Genomic DNA, 26,594 nt, shown 5'->3' with positions numbered 1-26,594 from the left:
CGTTATGCTCCAATCAAATGCGCCATTGAAATGATGTTAGGAAGGTCAAAGGGTGTCCTGCCAAGGGGAGAGAGGGAGATTCTAACTTGAAGATCCACACCTTCCAAGTCTTCCATTGATGATATGACTGCATGATTTACACAATCTCACGTTAGGGTTCATCCCAGAGAGGCAGCAAGTGGGAGGGAAGGGGGGGCTCTTGGATTTCACAACATGTTTGTTGGTTCTTTAGTCTGTTTTTCTTTCGGAGGAGAACCAGTATTTCAGAGTATTTCAAGGTAAGGCAGGACTTCTCCTCCTGCCAGATGAATCCACAGGAAGTCAAACGCCCACATCTGTACTTTACTGTACAATGCCTCGACATGCTCTCTCTCTCATACTGTCCCATGCTCTCTCTCATACTGTCCCATGCTCTCTCTCATACTGTCCCATGCTCTCTCTCTCATACTGTCCCATGCTCTCTCTCATACTGTCCCATGCTCTCTCTCATACTGTCCCATGCTCTCTCTCATACTGTCCCATGCTCTCTCTCATACTGGCCCATGCTCTCTCTCATACTGCCCCATGCTCTCTCGCTCTCTCTCTCTCTCTCTCTCTCATACTGCCCCATGCTCTCTCTCATACTGTCCCATGCTCTCTCTCATACTGTCCCATGCTCTCTCTCATACTGCCCCATGCTCTCTCGCTCTCTCTCTCTCTCTCTCTCATACTGTCCCATGCTCTCTCTCTCTCTCTCTCTCTCTCTCTCTCTCTCTCTCTCTCTCTCTCTCTCTCTCTCTCTCCCTAATACTGTCCCATGCTCTCTCTCTCTCTCTCCCTAATACTGTCCCATCCTCTCTCTCTCTCATACTGTCCCATGCTCTCTCTCTCTCTCCCTAATACTGTCCCATGCTCTCTCTCTCTCTCTCTCTCCCTAATACTGTCCCATGCTCTCTCTCTCTCTCTCTCTCTCTCTCTCTCTCTCATACTGTCCCATGCTCTCTCTCTCTCTCTCTCTCTCTCTCTCTCATACTGTCCAATGCTCTCTCTCTATCTCTCTCTCTCTCTCATACTGTCCAATGCTCTCTCTCTCTCTCTCTCATACCGTCCAATGCTCTCTCTCTCTCTCTCTCGCTCTCTCATACTGTCCCATGCTCTCTCTCTCTCTCTCTCTCTCTCTCTCATACTGTCCCATGCTCTCTCATACTGTCCCATGCTCTCTTTAGCTCACTCTATCAGATAGTACCAACTGAAATACCCAGCAAGTCTTCAACAATCTCCCCTTTTCTCACTCTCCTTCTGTCCTCTTTCTCCTTGTCTGTTTGTCTCTCTCTGCCTCTTCCTAACTCTCCATCTTTCTCAATTCAATTTCAATTTAAGGGCTTTATTGGCATGGGAAACATGTTAACATTGCCAAATCAAGTGAAGTAGATAATAAACTATGAAAATTAACAGTAAACATTACACTCACGAAAGTTCCAAAATAATAAAGACATTTTAAATGTGTTGTACAGTGTTGTGACGATGTGCATATAGTAAGTACAACAGGGGAAAATAGTATTTATAGTGGTATCTTTTCTTATGTCAACAGATCTGTGATCTCTCTCTCACACTGGTCTTTGAGACCTAGCCTATAGCATCTATATTTAGTTGTCTTCACAGGCTCAAGTTATTACAAGGGGTTTTTCACACAGAAAATGACTGCCGTGAACAGCCTGACTAAAGTGTAATCATATCACTGCTAGAAGAGGAATGGCAGCTCCGGCTGTAACCAACATGATCTTCCATCCTATCACTTGACTTCCTCACTTTCTGGTGTGTCATGAGTTCAGAAGGTCGACCGGGCCAAATGCCATAAGACAATGCCACACCCAGTGAGCAGAGTCAGTCACCTGTTGTACGCCTGATTTAGGTTGATTTGGCCACGTTAGCCAGTTATCCTACGGTAAGGTCCCTATTCATGTCTTCAGTGACATGCCCTTTATCAGACAGAGCGTTATTAGGGTTGCTAGTCTAGTGGATATCTGTAGGTAGGGCCTTCACAGCTTGGCACAATCTAAAGAGCTCCTGGTAGTATGTATCACTGCTAACCTCTTGGGCCATGTTCAGTTGGGCAAACTGTAGCAAAAATGAAACTATTTTTTATTTGAGAAGCCATTCCACTTCAAACCGTTTTCTCCCTAGTGAACATAACACTTCTCTGGATTTCTCTAGAAGCACGTGTGAGCTGTGGAGTGGATTAAGCGTCCTAGTATGGTAAGAGTCCTCTCAGACAGAGGGTTTCATCGTACTGTGTAGGAGGCTTAGCCTGGTGTCCCAGATCACTTCCTGTTGTATAGGCTAGCCAACTCCTTGTCAGTGACAGTTGTAAAGCCTCTCTCTCTCTCCTCCATCTCCGTCTCTCTATCCCTCTGGTTTTTCTCTCTCTCAGATGGCAGGGAATGTGGCGAACCTTGTGTATTTCTAGACATCCTGTGGCTGCTGGTGTATGTGTGTTCTCTCTTTTCAGCGTTGCCTCGCTAAACTTAGACCCCAAACAAGCAAATAAATGTTTACAGAAATAAACACAAACAGTGGCCAAAAGAGATGAATTTTGCATGAATTACAGTGGGTTTTCTCGACATAAAATGCACCCTCTGTCTAGCTTCAGGAGATGCTAATGATAAGCATGGCAGTGACATGACTACTTTTGGGAGAAAATGACTTAGTATTAGATTTGATCTGCTTTAGTGAATCAAGTCTCTGTCTGTCTGAGGGCTGTTGGTCTATCTGTCTGTCTGAGGGCTGTTGGTCTGTCTGTCTGTCTGAGGGCTGTTGGTCTGTCTGTCTGTCTGTCTGAGGGCTGTTGGTCTGTCTGTCTGTCTGTCTGAGGGCTGTTGATCTGTCTGTCTGAGGGCTGTTGGTCTGTCTGTCTGTCTGAGGGCTGTTGGTCTGGCTGTTTGTCTGAGGGCTGTTGGTCTGTCTGAGGGCTGTTGGTCTGTCTGAGGGCTGTTGGTCTGTCTGTCTCTGTCTGAGGGCTGTTGGTCTGTCTCTGTCTGAGGGCTGTTGGTCTGTCTCTGTCTGAGGGCTGTTGGTCTGTCTCTGTCTGAGGGCTGTTGGTCTGTCTGTCTGTCTGAGGGCTGTTGGTCTGTCTGTCTGTCTGAGGGCTGTTGGTCTGTCTGTCTGAGGGCTGTTGGTCTGTCTGTCTGTCTGAGGGCTGTTGGTCTGGCTGTCTGTCTGAGGGCTGTTGGTCTGTCTCTGTCTGAGGGCTGTTGGTCTGTCTCTGTCTGTCTGAGGGCTGTTGGTCTGTCTCTGTCTGTCTGAGGGCTGTTGGTCTGTCTGTCTGTTTGAGGGCTGTTGGTCTGGCTGTCGGTCTGAGGGCTGTTGGTCGGTCTGAGGGCTGTTGGTCTGTCTCTGTCTGAGGGCTGTTGGTCTAGCTGTCTGTCTGTCTGTCTGTCTGAGGGCTGTTGGTCTGTCTGTCTCTCTGAGGGCTGTTGGTCTAGCTGTCTGTCTGAGGGCTGTTGGTCTAGCTGTCTGGCTGTCTGTCTGAGGGCTGTTGGTCTGTCTGTCTGTCTGAGGGCTGTTGGTCTAGCTGTCTGTCTGAGGGCTGTTGGTCTGGCTGTCTGTCTGAGGGCTGCAGCTGAAGGATCTAGGCTGTGCAGTGTGTACCCATCCCCACCCTGTGAGAGAGAGAGAGAGAGAGAATTACACTGTCATTTGTTTGGAGACGTGTGCTGGGTGTTTCTTGTTTTACACTCTCCTGTGTACATGAGCTCTCTCAGCAGTCCCCTTACTCTCGCTCGCTCTCTCGCATTTAAACTAAGACTTGGTTTACATTAGGATGCATTTGAGCACTGTGTTGTTGAAGAAAACCGTCAGTGATTGTAAACCGTCACCCATTATTATGAAGCCTTGAGAGTCCTTCTTTATAACAGTCTGTTGTAACCATGTGGTTGTTGACCTCTGGACTTCCTCTCTGCCTCTTGTTGTACAGTTGTCATTCACATTTGCGCAGGCCTAAATCATGCATCGGGAGATACAAGATTTATGGGAAAATGGGAGTGGGCCTTGTCCAACCACAGTCAGTCAATCACTCAAAATGGGATCTGATCTCCTGTATGTAAGAGAACAGCTCTGTGTGTATCCAGTAAGTGAATTCCCATCCCTTGTGTCAGCAGTAGCAGCTTTCCTTTCATGCCAACAGAGAAACCTGCTGCGTGGTATGAACCCACCGTTTTAATCCGAATTTCTCCTGAGTGGCCTGCCTTCCTCTGGGTCCTTCCTACCTTCCTCGGGGGCCTGCCTGCCTTCCTCATGGTCCTGCCTGCCTTCCTCTGGGTCCTTCCTACCTTCCTCGGGGGCCTGCCTGCCATCCTCGGGGTCCTGCCTACCTTCCTCTGGGTCCTTCCTACCTTCCTCGGGGGCCTGCCTGCCATACTCGGGGTCCTGCCTACCTTCCTCTGGGTCCTTCCTACCTTCCTCGGGGGCCTGCCTGCCATCCTCGGGGTCCTGCCTACCTTCCTCTGGGTCCTTCCTACCTTCCTCGGGGACCTGCCTGCCTTCCTCTGGGTCCTTCCTACCTTCCTCGGGGGCCTGCCTGCCATCCTCGGGGTCCTGCCTACCTTCCTCTGGGTCCTTCCTACCTTCCTCGGGGGCCTGCCTGCCATCCTCGGGGTCCTGCCTACCTTCCTCGGGGGCCTGCCTGCCATCCTCGGGGTCCTGCCTACCTTCCTCGGGGTCCTGCCTGCCTTCCTCGGGGTCCTGCCTACCTTCCTCGGGGGCCTGCCTGCCTTCCTCGGGGGCCTGCCTGCCTTCCTCGGGGGCCTGCCTGCCTTCCTCGGGGGCCTGCCTGCCTTCCTCGGGGGCCTGCCTGCTCCCGTACACTAGTGTATGTGTCTGAACCCCTAGGAACAAGAGAGCCCCTGTACTGGGGCTCTAGTAGGTATTTTCTTCAGGCCCCACTACTGCCGTTCCCCCTACCTTACCTCAATTCAATTTGTCCTTATTAATATGTCACTTTGTTCACGCCGTGTTGCACACGGTTCAGGTTTAATCTGATAAATGTGGTGGTTCGGGACGCTCTTCCTCTTCCTGTCAGAGGTAGATGCGGGGGGGTGGAAAGTAAAAGCTGATTGGCCGTGCTCACGCACACACACACACAGAGCTGTCACTCTCTCTCTGTATTTCTTTCTCACGTCTCTGAGCCCATGTAATGAATAGGTCTTCAAACAACAAAGAAGGTAATGGTTGGAGTTATTCATGTAGTCAGCCACTTTAAAGCTGCTACCATGTTTACTGATTCAACTGAAATGGTGTGGCTGTCACAGGAAATCAAAGTCCTCAATTACACGTGTTTTTCAGGACCGGGAGTTGGAGCTTTAAGCCAGACGTGACTGAGGACAGGTCATGTGACTCAGGAAGAGTGGGTAGCAGCCTGGCTGAACTGCTTGTATTTCAGACCTGTGGATCCGGTCCCCTTGTCCCCAGCATCAGCCTCTGGGAGAGGATCACCTTGAACAACACAACGCAGCACAGCGATACATCACGCAGCACAATTAAACATGCAGCACAACAGCAGACAAGGCGCGTGTACCTTCACAAGGCCCATAAATGAACATGGACATGGCCTTCCTGCTATATCAGTTCTAGAGGAAACCCAGACTCCTCAGACCAGCCGAAGTTGTGGAGACGAAAGCGTGTCATTAGCCCCTGTCTTACCGCCTTACCCTGTGTGCTCGGCTGATCCAGTACGGGGAATTATTGTGTCGACAAGGTGTCACATTCTCCCCATGCCTCCAGGGCCCAGAGAACAGGGCCGGGGTTAACTCAGGCTCTCAGAGAACAGGGCCGGGGTTAACTCGGGCTCTCAGAGAACAGGGCCGGGGTTAACTCGGGCTCTCAGAGAACAGGGCCGGGGTTAACTCGGGCTCTCAGAGAACAGGGCCGGGGTTAACTCGGGCTCTCAGAGAACAGAACCCCCCCCACAGGGGCCCTCTGCACCACACAGACAAAGAGAGATGGTATGGCCCAGCCACACAGCCTGGAGGCTGGTTGAAGTGAATAAGGCTTGCCAGCCAGGATTCTAGGCTGATAGCGTTGATAGTAACTGCAGGTGGACAGCCATGCTAACTGGTGCTGTGATGGGCTAACTGGCTTTGTGCTAATTATCCCTGTGCTAACTAGCTCTGTGCTAAATTGACCTGTTAAACAGGCACTTTTGGCAAACCAGCTCTGTGCTAGCTATGTACTAACTAAGCTAACTAGCTCTAACTTAACTAGATTTGTGCTAACCAGCTCTGTGGCACAGGTCATGTGCATCAAAAGCAGTGCTTAGGTAGCACAGAGCTGCAGCCGTACGATCTGTTCTGGCTGTCACAGGGCCAAGAGGAGATATTATCTCTGCAATCAGTGATTTCTCTCACACCCTCTGGGTTTAGTTCAGGGATGGCGTTAGCCGGTGCGGAGCTAACTGGCTGCTGCGATGCTGTTCAGGCGTATGATCTGAGGAGATGTTATCAGAAAGCAGCATCAGTTAGCCTATCAAACAACCCACTGGTTTATCTGAGGTGAGCAGAAGTTTTCTCACTACTGGATCTTCTGATGTCTCTTTCCACCGTCTCAGTGCTAGTTCAGCTATTAGGCTACTTGATTTCCTGTTTGTCTGAATCGACTTGACTGATTGATCGCTGTCTCTGTGGTTAGGCTAGTCGTTAAGGTCATCATTAGGTTTCTTTGTCACTTAACTTCTGACTTGCCTAGTTAAATGAAGGTTCAATAAAACATGTATAAAAATTTATTTATTTACCAAAGTAAGTTTGGTAACGCTGGAAGGCAATTGAAACTCAATTCATGAATTGAGAATCCCTCATGGAAAGCATAGTCCATAGTGCTTTTCAATTCATGAATTGAGAATCCCTCATGGAAAGCATGGTCCATAGTGCTTTTCAATTCATGAATTGAGAATCCCTCATGGAAAGCATGGTCCATAGTGCTTTTCAATTCATTTCCTGAATGGACTTAATTGAAATGGAATTGGTCCTGGTTGAGATATACCTTGGTACAACACAGTGCTACACAATTGCCCAATTGTAGCCACTAATCGCCCAAGCGATTAGTCTTTTGTCGTATCAACAATGGTTCTGCTTTATCCTGTTTTGTCATGTAACTCTTGCTAAGTCATGTATTGACTTGAAAAATGAACAGTAAACATTACACTTATAAAAGTTATCTCTTTCTCTGTCCACTTCTGCCTCTATCCTTTCTCTCTCTCCCCTCTTTCTCTGTCCACTTCTGTCTCTATCCTTTCTCTCTCTTCTGCACCTCCTCTCTCTGCCCTCTTTCTCTGTCCACTTCTGCCTCTATCCTTTCTCTCTCTTCTGCACCTCCTCTCTCTGCCCTCTTTCTCTGTCCACTTCTGTCTCTATCCTTTCTCTCTCTTCTGCACCTCCTCTCTCTGCCCTCTTTCTCTGTCCACTTCTGTCTCTATCCTTTCTCTCTCTTCTGCACCTCCTCTCTCTGCCCTCTTTCTCTGTCCACTTCTGTCTCTATCCTTTCTCTCTCTTCTGCACCTCCTCTCTCTGCCCTCTTTCTCTGTCCACTTCTGTCTCTATCCTTTCTCTCTCTTCTGCACCTCCTCTCTCTGCCCTCTTTCTCTGTCCACTTCTGTCTCTATCCTTTCTCTCTCTTCTGCACCTCCTCTCTCTGCCCTCTTTCTTTGTGTATCTGGCAGTTTGACAGGAAGTTGATTAGCTTGTCTGTTTGACGTGTCACTTCCACCACAGCCTCATCAAGTGATTCTGGACAAACCATTAGAGTAAGAGGCCTTTCCTGTTTAGGTTCTTGTCATATTATTTTCTTCCTTTCAGTGGATGGTGATTAGCCCTTCAGCTCGTCTTTGGCTATGAGTCGGTGGATGTTTACACAAGTCATTCTGTTTACCATGGCTACTCAATACTGCCACTCTGTCTGATATCACCATCAAGAGATGAATCATGTTTGTGTATTTTTTTTGTGTGATTTCACAACTTTTCCTTTCTACAAACTAATTAATGAATCACCCACTTCTAACTGAGACAGATGAAGTACAGTGTGTGTGTGTGTGTGTGTGTGTGTGTGTGTGTGTGTGTTGGGCACAGTCTTGACTGAATGAATGCACACGACCTTGACTCCCACGTCTCATGAGGAATGGGAAAGTTGTCATCGCAAAGACACTTCACCTCTCTCTCACCCGCTATCTCTCTCTAGCTCTCCAGTCTGCTGCCCCCTCTCCTCTCCCTGCCCCACCCAATCTTTTTTTTACCAGTGTCTGTCTGTCTGTCTGTCTGTCTGTCTCTCTCTCTAGCTCTCCAGTCTGCTGCCCCCTCTCCTCTCCTCTCCCTGCCTCACCCCATCTTTTTTTACCAGTGTCTGTCTGTCTGTCTGTCTGTCTTTCTCTCTACCTCTCCAGTCTGCTGCCCCCTCTCCTCTGTCTGTTTCTCAGATGACCAGTCTCTCTCTGATCCTCATGGGGACACCTGTACTGTGAGGTGAAGTGAAGGGGCTGGCCATGCTTAAAGGCAAATTCCTCAAACTCAAAATCTTTTGGAATTTAATTTGTTAGTCTACTGTTTATACAGTCATGTTTTTCATGTCAGCAATCAAGTTTTCTAGATCAAGACCTTTCAAAATACAGAAAGTGTCACAGTATGATGCATGTGTGAGTGTTTTAACATCTCTGCTCCTCTGTCTCCCCCCTCCCCCGCCATGCCCTGTGCCTGTGTGTCTGTGCTCCTGTCTGTGTCTATCCCTGTCTGTCTGTCTGTGCCCTTGTCTGTGTCTATCCCTGTCTGTGTCTGTTTCTATCATTGTCTGTGTCTACCCTTGTCTGTGTCTATCCCTGTCGGTGTCCCTGTCTGTGTGTGTCTATCCCTGTCTGTGTCTATCCCTGTCGGTGTCCCTGTCTGTGTGTGTCTATCCCTGTCTGTCTGTGTCTATCCTTGTCTGTGTCTATCCCTGTCGGTGTCCCTGTCTGTGTGTGTATATCCCTGTCTGTGTCCCTGTCTGTGTCTATCCCTGTCTGTCTGTATCTATCCCTGTCTGTGTGTGTCTATCCCTGTCTGTGTGTGTCTATCCCTGTCTGTGTGTGTCTATCCCTGTCTGTGTGTGTCTATCCCTGTCTGTCTGTGTCCCTGTCTGTCTGTGTCCCTGTCTGTCTGTGTCCCTGTCTGTCTGTGTCCCTGTCTGTCTGTGTCCCTGTCTGTCTGTGTCCCTGTCTGTCTGTGTCTATCCCTGTCTGTCTGTGTCTATCCCTGTCTGTCTGTGTCTATCCCTGTCTGTCTGTGTCTATCCCTGTCTGTCTGTGTCTATCCCTGTCTGTCTGTGTCCCTGTCTGTCTGTGTCTGTGTCCCTGTCTGTCTGTGTCCCTGTCTGTCTGTGTCTATCCCTATCTGTTTGTGTCTATCCCTGTCTGTCTGTATTTATCCCTGTCTGTCTGTGTCCCTGTCTGTCTGTATTTATCCCTGTCTGTCTATCTATCCCTGTCTGTGTCTATCCCTGTCTGTCTGTATCTATCCCTGTCTGTCTGTGTCTGTGTCCCTGTCTGTCTGTGTCCCTGTCTGTCTGTGTCTATCCCTGTCTGTCTGTGTCCCTGTCTGTCTGTATTTATCCCTGTCTGTCTGTGTCCCTGTCTGTCTGTATTTATCCCTGTCTGTCTATCTATCCCTGTCTGTGTCTATCCCTGTCTGTCTGTATCTATCCCTGTCTGTCTGTGTCTGTGTCTGTGTCCCAAATGTGTCCCATGTTTGACACAATTAGGGTTACGTCCCAAATGGCACCCTAGTCCCTATATAGTGTATTATATTTGAGCAGGGCACATAGGGATAGTGTTTCTAATAGGGGGCCGTTAATTACACACTAGAATATAACCTGTGTAGATAGTGGTCATTTAACCACGTACCACTAGTCCTAACTTGTCTGAAACTTTCGGCACTTCCTGCTTCTCACAGAGACAACATAGTCCGTGTGGGTCTGTGTAAAGTACTGCAGGAGTAATACAACAGCACATACCCACCCGCTCTGCTAGAGTTTGGGAGAGATATCCACCCTAAATCAATCCTGATTGGGACAGCTATAAATACACTGACATTGATTTGTTGTGGACAGTGGAAAGTGAGGTGGTGGTGGTGATTGAATGCAGACTGGCCTCTTTAACACGCTGTATGAAGTGGTTTATTAGATCAGAGGCTCTGTTCGGACGTGTCCTGTTTTATTACGTGGGCTGGCTGCTTCCTGTGACTAAGAACTCTATTCAGTCTGTATTGCAGAAGGTCAGCGTTACAGCGTGATCCACATTGGAAGGCAATGTTCCCACGGAGACTACATTCACGGTAAACTCTGCATACTGTATGTCTGCTCAATCGGAAATTATCTTAATGTACACTGCTCAAAAAAATTAAGGGAACACTAAAATAACACATCCTAGATATGAATGAATGAAATATTCTTATTAAATACTTTTTTCTTTACATAGTTGAATGTGCTGACAACAAAATCACACAAAAATTATCAATGGAATTCAAATTTATCAACCCATGGAGGTCCTGATTTGGAGTCACACTCAAAATTAAAGTGGAAAACCACACTACAAGTTCATCAATATCCCCAGCATCTGTGTAGCCACAGGATCTCTGTTGATTTCCTCTGTCTGCTGCTAGCCCAGTCACAGCCCCAGCTCACCAGCCCCCTGTCTTCCAAACCTGCTAGCCCAGCCTCAGCTCCAGTTCACCAGCCCCCTGTCTTCCCAGCCTCAGCTCCAGTTCACCAGCCCCCTGTCTTCCAAACCTGCTAGCCCAGCCTCAGCTCCAGTTCACCAGCCCCCTGTCTTCCAAACCTGCTAGCTCAGCCTCAGCTCCAGTTCACCAGCCCCCTGTCTTCCAAACCTGCTAGCTCAGCCTCAGCTCCAGTTCACCAGCCCCCTGTCTTCCAAACCTGCTAGCTCAGCCTCAGCTCCAGTTCACCAGCCCCCTGTCTTCCAAACCTGCTAGCCCAGCCTCAGCTCCAGTTCACCAGCCCCCTGTCTTCCAAACCTGCTAGCCCAGCCTCAGCTCCAGTTCACCAGCCCCCTGTCTTCCAAACCTGCTAGTCCAGCCTCAGCTCCAGTTCACCAGCCCCCTGTCTTCCAAACCTGCTAGCCCAGCCTCAGCTCCAGTTCACCAGCCCCCTGTCTTCCAAACCTGCTAGTCCAGCCTCAGCTCCAGTTCACCAGCCCCCTGTCTTCCAAACCTGCTAGCCCGGCCTCAGCCTCCTTGTGCACGTCCAACCAACATGGCCTCCATTCAGTCCCAGCTTCAGCCCTTGCCCCTATCCAGTCAAAGCCTCCTCTCTCCTGCACCGCCACGGTGCACTGCAGGGCCCTCCACCGGCCTGCCAACTCACTCGTCTTGGTTTCCTTATTCTCGTTGGCTTTATTCCCCTCTTTAATTGTCTCCTCCCTTGCCCGCCCTGCCAGGAATCGTTTAGCAGGCGGCGGCCAGGAGCTTTCTTCCTCCTCCTCCCCCTCCCTTTCCTTCCACCCTGTCTCAGTCTCAGTCCTCTTCTCTCTCTGTCTGACAGCCTGGACAGTGCTGGCAGACGTCTTGTCCTCTCCCTTCCCTGTACATTTGTCCCTTATGTCTCTCTCTCTCTGTCCTATTCTAACCACAGTGCCCTTCTCAGCCTTTTCTCTTTTCTGTCTTTACTTCTGTCCGTCTGCCTGGTCAGCGCTGGGACACTCCTCTCCTCTTCTGTCTGTCTGTCTGTCTGTCTGTCTGGTCAGCACTGGGACACTCCTCTCCTCTTCTGTCTGTCTGCCTGGTCAGCACTGGGACACTCCTCTCCTCTTCTGTCTGTCTGTCTGGTCAGCACTGGGACACTCCTCTCCTCTTCTGTCTGTCTGCCTGGTCAGCACTGGGACACTCCTCTCCTCTTCCTTCTGCCCTCCTTCTCTCCTTCTCTGCTCAGTAGCCCACCACCACTTCTCTCCACGCAGTCTGTCTGTCTGGCTGGGCAGTGCTGGCATCCGCTGGCTATCCTTCCTCTCTGTGCCAGCGTAGTCCTCGTCATGCTCCTGGTGTCTGTCTGTCTGTCTGTCTGGCTGGGCAGTGCTGTCTACGTTTTAGGGACATATTGAAGCCTAGATCCTTCCTGTCCCTGCAGTGTTGTGTTGTGTGTGTTGTCAGGCCATGTGTCACTCACTTTGTCTGTACTGTATTGATGTTCCTGCAGTGTTGTGTTGTGTGTGTTGTCAGGCCATGTGTCACTCACTTTGTCTGTACTGTATTGATGTTCCTGCTGCTAGTACATTGCTCTTGTATTGTAGGCTAGTCTCTCATGTAATAGTATCTCATTTCTCTTTCAACAAAATATATGCACTAATGAGCAACACTCCGTTGGTGCATGAACAACTATCTGCCCGTTCCATGCAAGGCATGGTTCCCTGTCAACGATGAATAGATAAGTAAATGGCCGACAGCTAGGTTTTTAAACATTTTGTCAATGTCAGCTTCTGTCCAGGGCCATGTCCATTAGTCACCAAACTGATCAAAACAGACTGAAACCGTGAGGGACTACCTGGACCCGACCAAATCACAAATGCTCATTGACATTTTTTCTGTAGCAAAACATAAAAAGTTGTGCCATAATGAACACAACCCAGGTGGCCTCAGGCAGGCCCAGTGTTGTCTGTCTGTAGGGGGTGTGCTCCTCTCTGCTGTGCCTTTTTACCTTGACCCAAACACACGTTTGAACAGGCTGGGATAAGTGGAGCCGTTAATACCCTGGGTAGTACCCTCTGTCTGGCTGTAGGGGACAGGCCTTCTGTAAGCCATCTGGTGCCTGGACTGGATAGGAGAGGCTGCACTAGTTATGACATGCTTCCCAAATGACCCCCTATTTCCTATATAGTGCACTACTTTTGACCAGGGTGTATAGGGCTATGGTCTAAGTAGTGCACTATATAAGAAATAGGGTGACATTTGGTACATGTCCATGGTCATCACTGCACTGTGCTAGGAAGGACGTACCTAGAACCGCAAATAAAATGTTTAACCTTAACTCTGAATGAGTAACAAATAGGTTAGCCCATGTAGAAATAAATATGCTGCTCTTCTGTTGAGATTGTTCTTACATGGCTACCTGGTACTGACCGGGTCCAGACTAGTGGCCTACAGTCAACTTGACTCCTGAGATTTGCACTGTGGATAAACAGTTATGATCATAAATGCTCTTGATATCTGCACTCTGGTTTGGCTCGGGCATATTGTCACGATGGTCATTGCATTTCTCAGTAGTCCAATGTATTTGACTGTAGGCTCGAGCTATATGTCTGTGTTGCTATAGTTACTCATTAAGGCCTGCTCCAAGCCTCCAGCCGGGCAACTATCCTACCTCACTCACTCACACACACAGGCCCAATGGCCACAGCCCATGATTTAGACAGAGATGTCTAAGTTTATTCACTCCCTGCTGTTTCTCTTGTGTCCCAGTCCATAGCCAGCCCCTCTCCATGTCTGCTATCTTGGCTGCTTTCCTTAAATCCAGGGAGGAATTAGGAAAAGAGAACTGCTCACATAATAATCCCTCACCACGGCTTTTTTTTCTTTCAATAATGTTTCGGAGACGGGCTAAGTATGCCTGCCAGCAAGACTATTATGTGTTCATATTTAGGCTGCATCCCAAATCACACCCTATTCCCTATAAAGTGCACAGCTTTTGACCAGGGCCCTATGTTAAAAGGATAGGGTACTATTTTGGACTCAGCCTTAGTGTGAAAAGACAGGCTTAGAGTATACTGTTACTGTAGCTAATAGTTTGGGGCAGCAGATTGTTATTGGTGGACCTGGTCTTCATTATGGCCTCTATGTGTTTGTTGATGTCTCCAGGACCATGTATATCACAGTATCACAGTATTGTGCCAGATGTATTGGCTATAATAGGCTAAGCTAGTAGGCTACATACACCAATGACACAAACCTAAAACCCTGGGCATTAAACATCATGGAGTGGTCTCTAGTGTCAATGACATAAACCTAAAACCCTGGGCATTAAACATCATGGAGTGGTCTCTAGTATCAATGACATAAACCTAAAACCCTGGGCATTAAACATCATGGAGTGGTCTCTAGTATCAATGACATAAACCTAAAACCCTGGGCATTAAACATCATGGAGTGGTCTCTAGTATCAATGACATAAACCTAAAACCCTGGGCATTAAACATCATGGAGTGGTCTCTAGTGTCAATGACATAAACCTAAAACCCTGGGCATTAAACATCATGGAGTGGTCTCTAGTATCAATGACATAAACCTAAAACCCTGGGCATTAAACATCATGGAGTGGTCTCTAGTGTCAATGACATAAACCTAAAACCCTGGGCATTAAACATCATGGAGTGGTCTCTAGTGTCAATGACATAAACCTAAAACCCTGGGCATTACACATCATGGAGTGGTCTCTAGTATCAATGACACAAACCTAAAACCCTGGGCATTAAACATCATGGAGTGGTCTCTAGTGTCAATGACATAAACCTAAAACCCTGGGCATTAAACATCATGGAGTGGTCTCTAGTATCAATGACACAAACCTAAAACCCTGGGCATTAAACATCATGGAGTGGTCTCTAGTGTCAATGACATAAACCTAAAACCCTGGGCATTAAACATCATGGAGTGGTCTCTAGTGTCAATGACATAAACCTAAAACCCTGGGCATTAAACATCATGGAGTGGTCTCTAGTATCAATGACATAAACCTAAAACCCTGGGCATTAAACATCATGGAGTGGTCTCTAGTATCAATGACATAAACCTAAAACCCTGGGCATTAAACATCATGGAGTGGTCTCTAGTATCAATGACATAAACCTAAAACCCTGGGCATTAAACATCATGGAGTGGTCTCTAGTATCAATGACATAAACCTAAAACCCTGGGCATTAAACATCATGGAGTGGTCTCTAGTGTCAATTACATAAACCTAAAACCCTGGGCATTACACATCATGACAGAACAGAGAATATAGGACATACTCCAATCTGGGCACCAGGTGCGCAGGTCTAGCCTGATCACAGATGTGTTTGTGATCCTGACTCCATTGCTGTTTGGCATGACAATGAATGACAGCGATTTGGCCTGACGGCACAAACCGACTGGCACTCAGGCTAGCATGGGTCAGATTGCGACAGATGCTATCATAGGGCTTCCATCCCTTTCCATTCCTCCCATCCCCCTCCTTCCCTCTCTCCTTCCCTCCATTCCCAGTGGTCCTGATGCCCAGACGGCTCCACCTGGTTAATGATGTCATGGCTCTTTATTGGGTTGGATTAAATGATTCACTGGCAGATCGTATTTATTGGCATCCTGCTGTGGGACTGATGGAGAGGGCTAACAGCTACCACAGCGCTTTGCTGGGACAGATGGGCACAGCTGGTGTGTGTGTATAATCACACATCTGCTGGCTGGCCTGGTTGCTGCTGTAGGCCATGCTAGTGAGAGGACGTGTCAGCGACGTGGCCCGGTGGTGATGGATTCACATCCCTCTGTTTACTCTGGGGAGACGTCTGTCAGGGAGAGACCTGCTCTGTCACTGCAGGGTGGAGTGGGACTGTGTGTGTGTGCTGGGGATGGAGGTTACTGGACTAGTGAGGATGTCTGACAGGTGACCACAGGAAGGGGGTATATGGGGGTCATCTCCCGGTAGCTCAGTCAGTAGAGCATGGTGCTTACAACACCAGGGTTGTGGGTTCGATTCCCACAGGGGACCAGGATGAAAAAGGATGTATCACTACTTACTGTAATTTGCTCTGGATAAGAGCGTCTGCTAATAATTAAGATATCAAATGTGTGTGTGGTTCTGCTAGTACTGCTCAGTGCCACTCAATCTCAGTAGCCGGCACAAAAACCACTGACATAACCTGACTTTATCTGCATGACTCATGCTCTGTTTTGGAACCGCTTCCCTTGAACAGCTTTGTTTGGGAACTGTCTCAAATTCTTTCTGCGAGACCCATGTTAGGGAAAAGTTGTCTGGTTTATTCACACAAGTTCACAATTTCCGTTTCCACAAACATACTTTGGCAGTTGACTTTAAAATGCTTCTATTGGATGCCTGTTCTGTTGGGGGCAAGGGTGAAAGTAAGCCGGTAAAACAGATAGTGGAGGGTAATACGTCGTACCGGTAAAACATGAGCCTACAATAATTAAAACGAAGAAGCCAAGAAAATAATAGGCAATTACATCATTATGTAACTTTACCGCATGTCAGCTGCATGAAAATGACAAACTTCATTTGAAAACGGGCGGTATGCACTCCGTTGTGGTTCGACAAGAACACAACATTTAGCCAAGGCGGAGATAAGTGGCCGAGACGCTCGTAGCCTACAGCAGACTACAAGTATAGTGGTCTTTATAGAGGTCAACCGATTATGATTTTTCAATGCCGATACCGATTATTGGAGGACCAAAAAAAGCCGATACCGATTAATCGTACGATTTAAACAATACTGAATGAACACTTATTTTAACTTAATATAATACATCAATAAAATCAATTTAGCCTCAAATAAAATGAAACCTGTTCAATTTGGTTTAAATCATGCAAAAACAAAGTGTTGGAGAAGAAAGTAAAAGTGCAATATGTGCCATGTAAGAAAGCTAACGTTTCAGTTCCTTGCTCAGAACATGAGAACATATGAAAGCTGGTGGTTCCTCTTAACAGGAGTCTTCAATATTCCCAGGTAAGAAGTTTTAGGTTGTAGTTATAGGAATGATAGGACAATTTCTCTCTATACGATTTGTATTTCATATATCTTTGACTATTGGATGTTCTTATAGGCATTTTAGTATTGCCAGTGTAACAGTATAGCTTCTGTCCCTCTCCTCGCCCCTACCTGGGCTCGAACCAGGAACACATCGACAACAGCCACCCTCGACGCAGCGTTACCCATGCAGAACAAGGGGAACAACCACTCCAAGTCACAGAGCGAGTGACTTTTGAAACGCTATTAGCACGCACCCCACTAACTAGCTAGCCATTTCACATCGGTTACACCAGCCTAATCTCGGGAGTTGATAGGCTTGAAGTCATAAACAGCTCAATGCTTGAAGCACAGCGATGAGCTGCTGGCAAAACGCACTAAAGTGCTGTTTGAATGAATGCTTACAAGCCTGCTGCTGCCTACCAACGCTCAGTCAGACTGCTCTATCAAATATCATATTAACTAAATATGCAGGTTTAAAAATAAATACTTGTGTAGTGATTTTAAGAAAGGCATTGATGTTTATGGTTAGGTACACATTGGAGCAACGACAGTCCTTTTCCACGAATGCGCACCGCATTGATTATATGCAACACAGGACACGCTAGATAAACTAGTAATATCATCAACCATGTGTAGGTTAACTAGTGATTATGATTGATTGATTGTTTTTTATGAGATAAGTTTTTAATGCTAGCTAGCAACTTACCTTGGCTTCTTACTGCATTCGCGTAACAGGCAGGCTCCTCGTGGAGTGCAATGTAATCAGCTGGTTAGAGCGATGGACTAGTTAACTGTAAGGTTTAGGTTTTTAGTTTTTTTGAAACGGTCTCTTTCCATTCATCAAATTGCGGGTGCACCAGAGGCGGCACCGTGGGTCCCAGCGTGCTGTGCACCAGAGGTGACACCGTGGGTCCCAGCGTGCTGTGCACCAGAGGCGGCACCGTGGGTCCCAGCGTGCTGTGCACCAGAGGCGACACTGTGGGTCCCAGCGTGCTGTGCACCAGAGGCGGCACCGTGGGTCCCAGCGTGCTGTGCACCCACCAGAGGCGGCACCGTGGGTCCCAGCGTGCTGTGCACCCACCAGAGGCGGCACCGTGGGTCCCGGCGTGCTGTGCACCCACCAGAGGCGGCACCGTGGGTCCCGGCGTGCTGTGCACCCACCAGAGGCGGCACCGTGGGTCCCGGCGTGCTGTGCACCCACCAGAGGCGGCACCGTGGGTCCCGGCGTGCTGTGCACCCACCAGAGGCGGCACCGTGGGTCCCGGCGTGCTGTGCACCAGAGGCGGCACCGTGGGTCCCAGCGTGCTGTGCACCCACCAGAGGTGACACCGTGGGTCCCAGCGTGCTGTGCACCAGAGGCGGCACCGTGGGTCCCAGCGTGCTGTGCACCCACCAGAGGTGACACCGTGGGTCCCAGCGTGCTGTGCACCCACCAGAGGTGACACCGTGGGTCCCAGCGTGCTGTGCACCCACCAGAGGTGACACCGTGGGTCCCAGCGTGCTGTGCACCCACCAGAGGCGGCACCGTGGGTCCCAGCGTGCTGTGCACCAGAGGCGGCACCGTGGGTCCCAGCGTGCTGTGCACCAGAAGCGGCACCGTGGGTCCCAGCGTGCTGTGCACCCACCAGAGGCGGCACCGTGGGTCCCAGCGTGCTGTGCACCCACCAGAGGCGGCACCGTGGGTCCCAGCGTGCTGTGCACCCACCAGAGGCGGCACCGTGGGTCCCAGCGTGCTGTGCACCCACCAGAGGTGGCACCGTGGGTCCCAGCGTGCTGTGCACCCACCAGAGGTGCACCGTGGGTCCCAGCGTGCTGTGCACCCACCAGAGGTGACACCGTGGGTCCCAGCGTGCTGTGCACCCACCAGAGGCGGCACCGTGGGTCCCAGCGTGCTGTGCACCCACCAGAGGCGACACCGTGGGTCCCAGCGTGCTGTGCACCCACCAGAGGCGGCACCGTGGGTCCCAGTGTGCTGTGCACCAGAGGCGGCACCGTGGGTCCCAGCGTGCTGTGCACCCACCAGAGGCGGCACCGTGGGTCCCAGCGTGCTCTGCACCCACCAGAGGCGGCACCGTGGGTCCCAGCGTGCTGTGCACCCACCAGAGGCGGCACCGTGGGTCCCAGCGTGCTGTGCACCCACCAGAGGCGGCACCGTGGGTCCCAGCGTGCTGTGCACCCACCAGAGGCGGCACCGTGGGTCCCAGCGTGCTGTGCACCCACCAGAGGCGGCACCGTGGGTCCCAGCGTGCTGTGCACCCACCAGAGGCGGCACCGTGGGTCCCAGCGTGCTGTGCACCCACCAGAGGCGGCACAGTGGGTCCCAGCGTGCTGTGCACCCACCAGAGGCGGCACCGTGGGTCCCAGCGTGCTGTGCACCCACCAGAGGCGGCACCGTGGGTCCCAGCGTGCTGTGCACCAGAGGCGGCACCGTGGGTCCCAGCGTGCTGTGCACCAGAGGCGGCACCGTGGGTCCCAGCGTGCTGTGCACCCACCAGAGGCGGCACCGTGGGTCCCAGCGTGCTGTGCACCCACCAGAGGCGGCACCGTGGGTCCCAGCGTGCTGTGCACCCACCAGAGGCGGCACCGTGGGTCCCAGCGTGCTGTGCACCCACCAGAGGCGACACCGTGGGTCCCAGCGTGCTGTGCACCCACCAGAGGTGGCACCGTGGGTCCCAGCGTGCTGTGCACCCACCAGAGGCGGCACCGTGGGTCCCAGCGTGCTGTGCACCCACCAGAGGCGGCACCGTGGGTCCCAGCGTGCTGTGCACCCACCAGAGGCGGCACCGTGGGTCCCAGCGTGCTGTGCACCAGAGGCGGCACCGTGGGTCCCAGCGTGCTGTGCACCAGAAGCGGCACCGTGGGTCCCAGCGTGCTGTGCACCCACCAGAGGCGGCACCGTGGGTCCCAGCGTGCTGTGCACCAGAGGCGACACCGTGGGTCCCAGCGTGCTGTGCACCAGAGGCGGCACCGTGGGTCCCAGCGTGCTGTGCACCAGAGGCGGCACCGTGGGTCCCAGCGTGCTGTGCACCAGAGGCGGCACCGTGGGTCCCAGCGTGCTGTGCACCAGAGGCGGCACCGTGGGTCCCAGCGTGCTGTGCACCAGAGGCGGCACCGTGGGTCCCAGCGTGCTGTGCACCAGAGGCGGCACCGTGGGTCCCAGCGTGCTGTGCACCCACCAGAGGCGGCACCGTGGGTCCCAGAGTGGTGGGCCCATTTTCTTTCTCTAGATGGTAACCAGGTAAACTCCTGAACCTGGTTGTAGCAGAGACCTTAATGTTGCTCTATTGGCTGTGTCAAGTGAACTGAGCAGTCGTGCTAGTTGAGCCTGCTATAAAGTTGAGCCTGCTATAAAGTTTCCCCCGGTGAGTTAGATTTACTGATGAAGGCAACAGCCCTGAACTGTCACCGGCCCAACAGCTCAAGGTCATCTCTCTGCTACTCCTCTTGCTTGCAGGCACAAGCTGCAGAGTGTGTGTGTGTGTGCACTATTGGAATTGCTTCTCGTTCTCTCTCGCTCACGGGTCAGGTGTCTGGTTGTATGGCAGTAAGCTGTCTGTCTGGCTGCTCCACTACACACCACGGCTTCTCCTCCCCCCTCTCCTCATCTGACACCACAACTTCTCCATCCCCCTCAACCTCTCCCCGTCTGACACCACACCACAGATTCTCCTCCCCTCTTCATCCTCCTCTCCTCTTGAAGCTAGTGATGCACCGATATGACATTTCTGGCCGATATCCGATACTTTCCTTGCCAAAAAAAAAAAAAAACGATACAGATTTTAAGCATTTAAACATTTAATTTGCCAGTGTGGTCCAGTAAAAACCTCCACCTCATCGGTGAAAGGAGCCATCTTCACTAGAAACTAGTCAGCACTAACATCGCACGCTAGCTGCTAGCTAACTGGTTAGCTTAGCATTGATGAAATCAGAATGGGCACGCGCACTCCACTGTTATGTGACAGAATCAGTGACATTGGAATTAGAATACAAATACTACACTGATCAAACATATAAACCAACATGTGAAGTGTTGGCACCATGTTTCATGAGCTGAAATAAAGATTCCAGATATTTTCCATACGCACAGAAAGCTGATCTCAAATGTTGTGCACATCTGTTCACATGCCTGTCAGTTTTGTTGAGCAGTCGTTTCAATGCCATGACAGAGGGTATCACGTCTGCTGCAGGCACAGTTGCTGAGCTTATTTCTCCAGTCAGTTGTTTTGAATGGAGCTAGCTAGTGTGTTCATGTTTCAAACATGTTCTCAAATGCCATTGAAATGGCAGCAGCGGTATGACAACCAGCATGTTCATGAGCATCCAATACGACTTTCCTCAGTACGAAATCCTCAACGACCCACTGTGCTGTCAGACTCGGCATGCTCATGGGGCAAATGTCAGTTGTAAAGCTAATAGCATTGACGCTATTACTGTGTAACTCCGGTAGGGCAACATCTGGAATAATAGTTAAAAAATATATATTAAAAAAGTGTAACCGGTGCTCGACCAGTCAGCGAAAGCCAACATCACCACGACTGTTACGAATCCCTTTTGGCCCGACAGTCTAGGGGGGGATGGTAATGAGACCCGTAACATAACTCATGCAAATTATAATTGTGACAAAGTAAGTGTGAACGAAATAACCACGACAACTGAAATAATACCGTCAAACTCAGGGTTTATTAATAAACACACGGTAATGGGGGGAGCAGGAAAAGGGGCTGAGCTGGACCCAAGGAAAGAAACAATAAATATACAAAAACACCCCTAAGCTAGACTAGCCTACTTTAACAACAGCTAACTAACTAACCAAAAATACAGTGGGTGGTCCGCCCAGTTCTAACTAGTGTATTTAACAAAGTTCACCTACGGGTAGTGTATGCCCATGGGCGACTTGTCTTGGTTCCCCCTTTTCCCACCAGCAAACAAACAAACACCATAACCAAAAACAATACTCACAGGTGATAACAAAGTGCTATGGAGGTGCTCAAACAACAGAGAGGTCAATAAACAAAGAGAAAGTAAAACAGAGAGACCTACAGACATGGCATTTACAGAGAGATTGAGCTCTAGAACAAACAAATGATGGGGTTTTTAAACCATGGGGAAGGAACTGTGATAGGGTAGGAAACAGGAGGAGGTGTGTCTTCTGATTGAGGATTGATTGTTGACTGATTGGGGAGTGATGATTTTCACCTGTGAGGGGAGAAGGAGAGAAAAGAAACACACACACACAGGATACACACACAGGATAATGGTATCCGTAACAACGACGGAGAACAGTTGATTGTCAAGGGAAATTAATTCTGTTATCTTGCCGTTAATGGATTTTGCCTTTGAGTTGTCTCGCTGAAATGTCCTTACTCTTTCAAATGACTGCTCTGCAACAGCGTCGCCTCTGGGCACAAACCCACCGTCGCTGGACCAGACAGGACTGGCAAAAAGTGCTCTTCACTGACGAGTCACGGTTTTGTCTCACCAGGGGTGATGGTTGGATTCGCGTTTATCGTCGAAGGAATGAACGTTACACCGAGGCCTGTACTCTGGAGCGGGATCGATTTGGAGGGTCCGTCATGGTCTAGGGCGGTGTGTCACAGCGTCATCGGACTGAGCTTGTTGTCATTGCAGGCAATCTCAATGCTGTGCGTTACAGGGAAGACATCCTCCTCCCTCATGTGGTACCCTTCCTGCAGGCTCATCCTGACATTACCTTCCAGCATGACAATGCCACCAGCCATACTGCTCAATCTGTAGGTGATTTCCTGCAAGACAGGAATGTCAGTGTTCTGCCATGGCCAGTAAAGAGCCCGGATCTCAATCCCATTGAGCACGTCTGGGACCTGTTGGATCGGAGGGTGAGGGCTTGGGCCATTCCCCCCAGAAATGTCCAGGAACTTGCAGGTGCCTTTGTGGAAGAGTGGGGTAACATCTCACAGAAATAACTGGCAAATCTGGTGCAGTCCATGAGGAGGAGATGCACTGCAGTACTTAATGCAGCTGGTGGCCACACCAGATACTGACCGTTACTTTGTTCAGGGACACATTTTTCAATTTCTGTTAGTCACATGTCTGTGGAACTTGTTCAGTTTATGTCTCAGTTGTTGAGTCTTATGTTCATACACATATTTACACATGTTAAGTTTGCTGAAAATAAAAGCAGTTGACAGTGAGAGGACGTTTCTTTTTTTGCTGAGATATATATATATATATATATATATATTATTTATTTACAAAAAAATCTAAGGGGGTTTGGAAATGAAGCAGACAACTACATTGATGGAAGCTACAATCTATCTGCAATATTAAAGCTGATCTACCCCTAAAAGAAAAGAGCACCTCTCCTCACCTGTCTCCCAACTACTTCTCACAGGAAAGGCACAAGTTAACTTCTTTCCTCTCGTCAACAAACACCAATTGATGTGTAATAAAATGGGACAAAATGTATGTTTTGTTTCTACTACTCTACAATAACTAATCTAAAACACTACAACGTTTCTGTGAGTTTTCCCTCCGAATATGGGATTTCCCCACTGAATTTAGGAGAATGTTCAGGGAAATAGTTGGCTCCCTTTAAATAAGTTTGTCTTCTCTGTAAAGACATTTGTCATTTCTTTCAAGGTACATAGAAACAGTAGCCTGATGGCCCAGATCACAGCTCTAGTAATCCTCAGTAAGAGTCCCACGCTAAGACCTCAGCCTGATGGCCCAGATCCCAGCTCTAGTAATCCTCAGTAAGAGTCCCACGCTAAGACCTCAGCCTGATGGCCCAGATCCCAGCTCTAGTAATCCTCAGTAAGAGTCCCACGCTAAGACCTCAGCCTGATGGCCCAGATCCCAGCTCTAGTAATCCTCAGTAAGAGTCCCACGCTAAGACCTCAGCCTGATGGCCCAGATCCCAGCTCTAGTAATCCTCAGTAAGAGTCCCACGCTAAGACCTCAGCCTGATGGCCCAGATCCCAGCTCTAGTAATCCTCAGTAAGAGTCCCACGCTAAGACCTCAGCCTGATGGCCCAGATCCCAGCTCTAGTAATCCTCAGTAAGAGTCCCACGCTAAGACCTCAGCCTGATGGCCCAGATCCCAGCTCTAGTAATCCTCAGTAAGAGTCCCACGCTAAGACCTCAGCCTGATGGCCCAGATCCCAGCTCTAGTAATCCTCAGTAAGAGTCCCACGCTAAGACCTCAGCCTGATGGCCCAGATCCCAGCTCTAGTAATCCTCAGTAAGAGTCCCACGCTAAGACCTCAGCCTGATGGCCCAGATCCCAGCTCTAGTAATCCTCAGTAAGAGTCCCACGCTAAGACCTCAGCCTGATGGCCCAGATCCCAGCTCTAGTAATCCTCAGTAAGAGTCCCACGCTAAGACCTCAGCCTGATGGCCCAGATCCCAGCTCTAGTAATCCTCAGTAAGAGTCCCATGCTAAGACCTCAGCCTGATGGCCCAGATCCCAGCTCTAGTAATCCTCAGTAAGAGTCCCACGCTATAAGACCTCAGCCTGATGGCCCAGATCCCAGCTCTAGTAATCCTCAGTAAGAGTCCCACGCTAAGACCTCAGCCTGATGGCCCAGATCCCAGCTCTAGTAATCCTCAGTAAGAGTTCCACGCTAAGACCTCAGCCTGATGGCACAGTCTCCTGCCACACACACACACACACACACACACACCCATCCCCACCTCTAATTGACCTAAGCTCCTGTGGTTTACTCTAGGAGGAAGGATGTAGGTGGGTAGCCTAGCTGTACCCCATGGACCTCCAGACCACCCCGTTCTCCTCTGGCCACCTGGCCTGGCCTGCCCCTGGCTGGGGGGTTAATTATTTCACCATGTCCTTTAATCCACGAGTTGGTCCCCTCTCTTTCTCTATGGTTGACCACCCACTGGACTGAGATCGTGTTCTAAATGTCACCATATAGCCTTTCTAGGTCACTACTTTTGACCAAGACCCATAAGACTCAGAAGTAGTGCATTCTATAGGGTGCCATTTTAGAATGCATTCTCAGTCTCTTTCTTTCTACCTCTCAAGGCTCTTGTGATAAAGATACTACTATTACTGCTACTATTACTAGTACTGCTATTACTGCTACTACTATTAGTGCTACTACTATTACTGCCAGTGCTATTACTGCTACTACTATTAGTGCTACTACTATTACTGCCAGTGCTATTACTGCTACTACTATTACTGCCAGTGCTATTACTGCTACTACTATTACTGCTACCTCTACTTCTATAACATTTAAATTCTATAAAATGTTTAAGCTTTTGAGGATTTTAAGGATTTAGGCTAATGTATGTGTTCACCCTGTGTTGCATGCGATGTATGTGGAGGATATGTGGCTGTGCCCTGGTTAATACCTTAATTGCCCCAGGGGGGATTGATTAAGTCCCATTGAATTAAATGTAATTGTCTTCAGCAATTAGGGGAAAGACACAAAAGCACAAATGGCAAACAACATGCAGAGCAGTTAACCGCGTCTCGATTCACTCGATTCAACAGCTGAGCCCCCGTCCAGGCCATTACTCAGGATTAGTCTGAGGAGGAGCGGAGGATGTGGTTCACCATGTTTATCCAACCTATTGAGAATACTTCCTGTCTATATATGATGTTGTGATATGTACTCATGTTGTATGGGGTCTGACACCCCCGTGGTTATAAAGGATACTGTATGCAGGCTGTATGGGGTCTGACACCGTCGTGGTTATAAAGGATACTGTATACTGTATGCAGGCTGTACAAGTTCGAGCGTCGACCGTTGCCTGTTAAGGGAAAATAAATAAATAAATTGAAATCCCAAAAAGGGTCATCCATTGTTTCCAAACACTGAAAGGTGAGTCAGCAAACGCAGCTTTCAGATCTGCATTGGTGAAGTCAGCTTATCGGCTCCAAGCGGGGGACTCGAAAGCAGAATATGACCAATCTTGTTTAAGGTTGATCAGTGTGTGTATAGGTCTTGAGGTTTGAGGTGTCGTTGTAGCCCAACGGTGAAGTCACAGAAAATGTATTCATTGAAGATGAGCCTATAGCAACATAACTAATAGTAACTATCTTCATTAACATATTAATTAGGAACTAACATGTAACAAACTTCATGAAGGTGACCTTTGAACATCTTGTCATGGGATGTACTGGTCAATGAATCGATTGCACATATGATCAATGAGTTGTGGTGTGTTGAGCGTTCCCATGACGACCTGTCAGTCTGTCTGGACATATGAAGGTTAGTGGCAAGATGATTCTGAGAATGTCTAAGTTGCCCCTTAATGGTTAAAGTTGGGTTTGGTCGAAGGAAAGCTGATCCTAGATCTGTATGTATGGGAAACTTCACCCTGGGGCGCCCACATTGATGAATGAGGTCACTGTTGTGGTCCTATAGACAAAACCTAAAGTCCTAGTCGCCATAAACATGTTTTGTGAAATGGGAAAATTTTGAACATATCCTAAATCTCTCAATTATGTGAGGACAACGTCCACAAAACATGTTGGGAATGATGAGAATTCGTCCTCCTCAGACAAACCAGAGCAGAGTCGTTTCAAGGTCTTAGTCTCCAATGGGACCCCATTTTCCTTTATAGTGCACTACTGTAGACGAGGGCACACTAGGGTTCTGGTCAAAAGTAGTGCACTATATAGGAATTAGGGTTCCATTTGGGAAGCATCCAAGGTCTTCGTGGTATGTTGTCTCGCAATGAGAGGCAGCTAGTCAACCTGCAACAAGCGCTTCTAAAAACCAAACAGCCCCTAAAAACAGCACAGTCGATCTCTGGCCTTCCAAAACCAACCACATGATTGTTCTCCATTGTACACTTTTATATTTAGCAGAAATAACAGCTTTTACCACTGTGGTATGTATGCTAGTCTGTA

At 49.2% G+C, this 26,594-nt stretch overlaps 1 protein-coding gene across 1 annotated transcript in view; it reads left to right on the top strand.

The window, feature by feature from the left end:
- LOC110514692 (chondroitin sulfate synthase 1) overlaps window positions 1-26,594 on the top strand; it is an 89,219-nt gene that overhangs the window by 11,948 nt on the left and 50,677 nt on the right. The window lies entirely within an intron of this gene.

The sequence above is a fragment of the Oncorhynchus mykiss genome, chromosome 6 (genome assembly GCF_013265735.2).
Source record: "Oncorhynchus mykiss isolate Arlee chromosome 6, USDA_OmykA_1.1, whole genome shotgun sequence".
Classification (NCBI taxonomy): Eukaryota; Metazoa; Chordata; class Actinopteri; order Salmoniformes; family Salmonidae; genus Oncorhynchus; species Oncorhynchus mykiss.
Note: the sequence above shows the minus strand (reverse complement) of the source record. Positions and strands in the feature narration are given on the sequence as shown.